The 6,303-nt window shown below is 45.5% G+C and overlaps 1 long non-coding RNA gene across 2 annotated transcripts; it reads left to right on the top strand.

Moving 5' to 3' along the window:
• Positions 1-885: 885 nt before the first annotated feature.
• LOC142831967 (uncharacterized) lies at positions 886-4,018 on the top strand. 2 transcript variants are annotated; one of them, XR_012907090.1, is made up of 3 exons: positions 886-1,059; positions 1,562-1,716; positions 2,493-4,018. It is a non-coding gene; the product is annotated as an uncharacterized LOC142831967 (long non-coding RNA). The 2 variants fall into 2 exon arrangements; XR_012907091.1 differs by having other exon boundaries at positions 890-1,059; positions 1,614-1,716.
• Positions 4,019-6,303: the final 2,285 nt, after the last annotated feature.

Here is a 6,303-nt window from a genome sequence, read left to right as displayed (position 1 = left end):
CAATAAACTGCTTTTTCAAACATATTTTCAGGTTATTTAAACTCGAGAATTTTAATTTTATTTGCTGTTTATTTTCTTTTCTTAAGTTATAAACAGTTCAGGAGCAATTAAAAATGTAGCAAGGGTATAGTTTTCAAACTTCTGAAATTACACCTTATCAAAACAGACTTATAAATTCAGCAGTGATTTTTTTAAGGTAATCATGTGTTCTGGCAAGGTTTTCATCCTATAATAACATTGCCTGAGATTATTTTAATGTATGTCTTAAATAACTTGCCACATATGTCCTAGCTTAAAACAATTTATTGAATAACAATGTTTTGGATGGAAAAAGTTTCAGATGATAAAAATAAGGGATTTTTGTTGTTGTTGTTTTAAAGTGTAATGACAAGCAAAAATTACTCATTGGTGACTAAAGTATTTATTCACTGGCAAAGAGAAAGCCTTGCTGACACGTGGTGCTGATAAACTGGATGTCTGCATGTAAAGAACCTTCCTCTGCTCTCACCCTGTAGTGCACTCAACTCCAAATGCACCAAAGACATCAACCCAAGACTTCAGGAGTTAAAAATAAATAAATACACGGGGTTTGGGCCTAAGAACCACTTCCTGAAATGAAAAGCCTGTGTGCTGGGCAGGCTACAGGGAGGAGAGAGAGTCCAGAAATCCACAGCACAAACCTGGGAGCTCCAGGAGATTCTGCTGAACTGGAACCTGGTGGCAAACCTGGGATACCCTGCTTTACTGGATGTAAGAAGTGAGGCTCAGACCTGAGTCCTGCACTCAGCAGGCGGGGCCTCTGCAGGCCTGGCTGAAGCTCTCAAGGGACTCCTCCTCCAGCCCAGGCTTCTGCAGAGAATTCACAACAGGAAACCAGCTGAACAATGCTCAACCTCCACTCACAGGGTCCAGAGGAAGACCATCTGCCATCTGCGCAGACTCTGATTCCTGCCTGGCTTCCTGAAGGAGCTGGGTCTCTTTCACTTTCAAAACTACTCTTACTAACTGAGAAGCCTGGGCCAGGGAAGCACGCATCAGAGAGCCCCCTAAAAGAGCAGGGTGAGTAGTGGGACCAACAGAGTCCACCGAACTATTTGAGTTATGGGACGATAAATGCACTAAGGCACACTGCGGCAGACATGGGGGAACTTGTCCTGAGAGCCCGGGCCCAGGCTCCACCCCTGCTTGGAGAATCTGCAGGCCAGCCCTGGTGGGTGGAAGGTCGCTGGATTTCCCTGTATGCTCCATGTGTCTGCTCCTGTCATAGCCTATTCTGCACCCTCCTCTCTCCTGTCTTTCATGAACCTGCAGGTATAAGGGTCGTGAGTGGGGAGGTGTTAAGTGGGAAGCCTTAGAATGAGAAATAAAAAGACAAAAGTAATCCATGGGACCAGCAGGGCTTGCCTAAGATGATAACTTGTGCCATGCAGTTTGTTTAAAAGAACAGTGTCATATAAACTATTTCCTGGGGAAAGTGGCTAATGTCAAAAGAAAGCTACATCCATCAGTTTTTATGGCTAGCCTGGGCCAAATCTTCACTGCTGTGGTTCTTCAAAATTAGAGACCTAGATCTCCTGTCAGCTGCTGGTGGTGGGAACTGTGTCTTCCTCCAGGAACAGTGCGGATTCTGCACCAACAAACCCAAGCTGGTTGAATGGGACCCACAGACTTAATTAAGGACCAGACAAAGATTCAGTGACTGTCATCTTCCTAAGGGTGAGCTTTTGTTCCCTTACACTCTGGCTCCTCCCCTTGATCTCTCCATTCCTCCTTCTCTATTTTCCCTGTCCTTTAAAAGTTCACACAAGTTCCTCCTGGATCAAATCCTTGCCATCACTAGGTCCACTTTAGGACAATGGGTACCCTGGCTACGAGCTTACTGGGTCACCTTTCTTGATTCTCATCTTACTTCCTGACTGTAGCCCCATCTGTTAACGGTTTGTAAAGGTTCCTCTGGGAATGAATGACAGCAATCACAGAACCCACTGCAGCAGTATAACTTAAAACTGTTTTCCTGGTCCATGAAGTCACCCAAACCTATGCCCCATAAACCCTAGGAATAGAGCCTAGCCTGACCTCTGCCTTCCCCCTCCTGCTGGAAGCAGGCAATGAGAAAATATACCCCCTTCTTATAATGGGTCCTCAGTGTTAGATAAATGACCTTAATGACCTAAGAAAAGAAACCTTAGATAGCTGGGAAAACCCAACTCAGAATAACTTCCCTGACAGGAAAGCCGATGTAGTGCCAAGAATATCTGCCAAGATCATTCAAGAATCCATAAAGAACACATGCACTGATAAACCTTCCTCCCAGAGCCCCCTCTTTTGCCCTATAAAGTCCAAACGCTGCACCTGGGCACACAGTCTCCATCCCCAAGAGAGACTAGAATCCTTCAGTTGTTGTGATCAGAGGACCATCTCCCTGTAATGCTTGCTCTGTTCTTTCTTTTCCCGATCTTCTCCATGGGTTCTGATCAAACACCCTTTCCCAGAGCGGAAACGGTTGTCAGAGACCAGGATCCACTGCCTCCTGTTCTGAGCAACAACAAAAGGGAAAAGCAAAGCTCTGCCAGCAAGAGCTGCACAGCCAAGCACCATCACCATGGAAGAAGTTCAGTCCAAGAAGACAAGTGGCACAGAGGAGGCTCAGCAAAAGGGCCAACAGGTCGTGGGTTCCACCCAGAATTGGGGGGAGCAGATGAATCTGGAGCCTCAAAAGACCAAAACCCCAGCAGAGAAGGACTTGACAAAAAGTAAGTACAATAAGGACCCCAACCCACCGCTACTGTAACTCCTCCATCACCACTGAGTCCTCCTGCCAGGGTTTCCATGGGCAGGCTAATCACCTGTCAGAAGGATTCACAGGCCCAGGACAGCCTGGAACCAGAAAGCATGCAGAAAGAACTAAGTGAACTTTAGAGCCCCACACCCTCAGCTACAGGAGTGCATTCTCAGGCCCCTGGGAAGGAGCACTCTGAAGCTTCAGGAGTGGGGAGAGGCTGGTATTCAGGATGGCTCTGAAAGGGAGGAGCACAGAGTTCAAGTAAGTCCCCCAAAGGAAAACTTGGTGACGCTTAAGTTACAAACCCAGACTGAAGTTTGGCAGAGTCAGACTCCAGTCATGGCTCTATCACCCTGGACAAGTCACTTTACTGCCCTCAGCCCCCATGTCTCCATTTAAGAAACAGGAGGGAGGTAAAAACTTGTTTCCTTGGCTGTGAGAGTAAAGTGAAAATTCATGTTGTTTATTGAACAGTATTCAATTAATGTTCAGGTATTATAAGTACAAGTGAATACAATTTCAGCTGCTGTTATTATAGTTTGTAACCCTGTGCGACAGAAGGTCAGAGCCCCACATGAAGGAGCTGAGGCTCACAGAGAAGACTAGAGACTCACACAGAGGACTAATAAAGAACCAGGGCAGATGTGTGAACTTCATGGTCCCAGAGAAGGATCTTTCCTCATCAGGAACTCTGAGAGCATCTTGTGACAGCGAAGAAGGCTATAGGGGTGGGGAGTAAGGCCCCCAGGTTTGTTGCCCTGGCTCCTATCTCTGTGTTAGGCCATCAGCCTCTGTGACACTCACGGTGGGGAACATGAGCAGCCTGTGTGCAGAAATAAAGATGAACTAAACTTGAAGCTGTGAAAGGAACTTAAAGTCCACATAGGTAGTGGTTCTTCACAAGTGACCACCCATCTGAATGGGGACCTGAACAAGGGACTTAAATACAGTGAAGCCATGGTGGAGAGCTAAGGGTCACAGACTAGAGAGGCTCCACTATACTATGCAATGCTGAATTTGCATTTGACACAAGAACCATCTGGAAACCTGAGAAACCGAAAAACTGCTTTCCAAAGTCGTTGCACAAGTTTGCATTCCCACCAGCAATGGATGAGGGAACCCCTTCCTCCACAACCTCTCCAGCAGAGGCTATCATTGGTATTTTTGATTTTAGCCAATCTGACAGGTGTAAGATGATATCTCAAAGTTGTTTTGATTTGCATTTTCCTGATCGCTAAGGAGGTTGAGCATGACCTTAAGTGTCTTTTGGCCATTTGAACATCTTCTGTTGTGAATTCTCTGTTCAGTTCAGTGCCCCATTTTTAAATTGGGTTGAGTAGCATTTTAAAGTCTAGTTTCTTGAGTTCTTTATATATTTTGGAGATCAGATCTTTGTCTATTGCGGGGTTGGTGAAGATCTTCTCCCAGTCAGTGGGTTGCCTTTTTGTCTTAGTGACAGTGTCCTTTGCTTTACAGAAGCTTCTCAGTTTCAGTAGGTCCCATTTATTCAATGTTGCCCTTAATGTCTGTGCTGCTGGGGTTATACCTAGGAAGCGATCGCCTGTGCCCGTCTGTTGTAGGGTACCTCCCAATTTCTCTTCTATCAGGTTCAGTGTGCTCAGACTGATATTGAGGTCTTTGATCCATTTGGACTTGAGTTTTGTGCATGGTGATAGATATGGGCCAATTTTCATTCTTCTACAGGTTGACATCAAGTTGTGCCAGCACCATTTGTTGAAGATGCTTTCTTTCTTCTATTGTATACTTTTAGCTCCTTTATCGAAAATGAGGTGTTCATAGGTTTGTGGGTTAAAATCTGGGTCTTCTATACGATTCCATTGGTCGACTTCTCTGTTTTTATACCAATACCAAGCTGTTTTCAATACTGTAGCTCTGTAGTAGAGTTTGAAGTCAGGGATGGTAATGCCTCCAGAAGTTCCTTTATTATACAAGACTGTTTTGGCTATCCTGGGTATTTTGTTTTTCCATATAAAGTTGATTATTGTCCTCTCAAGATTTGTGAAGAATTTTGATGGGACTCTGATGGGGTTGCATTGAATCTATAAATTGCCTTTGGTAGAACTGCCATTTTTTCTATGTTGATCCTCCCAATCCAAGAGCAAGGGAGATCTTTCCACTTTCTGGTATCCTCTTCAATTGCTTTCTTCAATTCCTTAAAGTTCTTGTCAAATAGATCTTTCACTTCCCTGGTTAGAGTTACCCCAATATACAATGGCAATGGGTTTCTGATCCTACTGCACGCACTGGCTTTGTGGGAGCCTAGGCAGTTTGGATGCTCAACTTACTAGACCTGGGTGGAGGTGGGGGTTCCTTGGACTTCCCACAGGACAGGGAACCCTGATTGCTTTTCGGGCTGGGGGGGAGACTTAATTGGGGGAGGGGGAGGGAAATGGGAGGCGGTGGCGGGGAAGAGACAGAAATCTTTAATAAATAAATAAATTAAAAAAAAAAAAAAAAAAAAAAAAAAAAACAAAACCGCGTGCCATTGTCCTTGGCGTCTCATCAGCCCTCATTGTTCGCCATGTTCCGAGAGTCCAGTTTTATCCCATGCTTTTTCTGGTAACAGTCCAGCTGGCCTTGGTGAGCTCGCAGTAGTTCATCTCCACTGTCTCAGTGGGTGGGTGCACTCCTCGTGGTCCCGACATCTTTGCTCATGTTCTCACTCCTTCTGCTCCTCATTGGGACCTTGGGAGCTCAGTCCAGTGCTCCAGGGTGGGTCTCTGTCTCTATCTCCATCCATCGCCAGATGCCAGTTCTAGGATGGTATGCAAGATATTCGTCAGTATTGCTCTAGGGTAGGGTCATTTCAGATTCCCTATCCCCAGCTGCCCAGGGAACTAACTGGGGACCTCAGCTTGGGCACCTGGGAGCCCCTCTAGGGTCAAGTCTCCTGCCCACCCTAAAGTGGGTCCCTTAACTAAGAATTGTGGTTCCGTGCTCCCCTATCCAACCTTCCTTTATCCCGATCCTCCTGGTTCCCCAAGTCCACCCTCCTTCCCTTCTACCTTTTCTCTCCCCATCTCCCCTAACCCCCATCCCACCCCACCCCCAAGATCCCACTTTTCCCCCCGGCAATTTTGTCTACTTCCCTTATCCAAGAGGATAACTATATGTTTTTCCTTGGGTTCACCTTCTTACTTAGCTTCTTTAGATTCGCCTATTGTAGACTCCGTGAACCCTATTTATGGCTAGAAACCAATTATGAGTGAGTACATCCCATGTTCGTCTTTTTGGGCCTGGGATACCTCACTCAGGATAGTGTTTTCTATTTCCATCCATTTGCATGCAAAATTCGAGAAGTCATTGTTTTTTACCGCAGCGTAGTACTCTAGTGTGTATATATTCCATACTTTCTTCATCCATTCTTCCATTGAAGGGCATCTAGGTTGTTTCCAGGTTCTGGCTATTACAAATAATACTGCTATGAACATAGTTGAACAAATGCTTTTGACATGTGATAGAGCATCTCTTGGGTAAATTCCCAAGAGTGGTATTGCTGG

This window comes from Microtus pennsylvanicus, chromosome 11 (genome assembly GCF_037038515.1).
Source record: "Microtus pennsylvanicus isolate mMicPen1 chromosome 11, mMicPen1.hap1, whole genome shotgun sequence".
NCBI classification, from domain to species: Eukaryota; Metazoa; Chordata; class Mammalia; order Rodentia; family Cricetidae; genus Microtus; species Microtus pennsylvanicus.
Note: the sequence above shows the minus strand (reverse complement) of the source record. Positions and strands in the feature narration are given on the sequence as shown.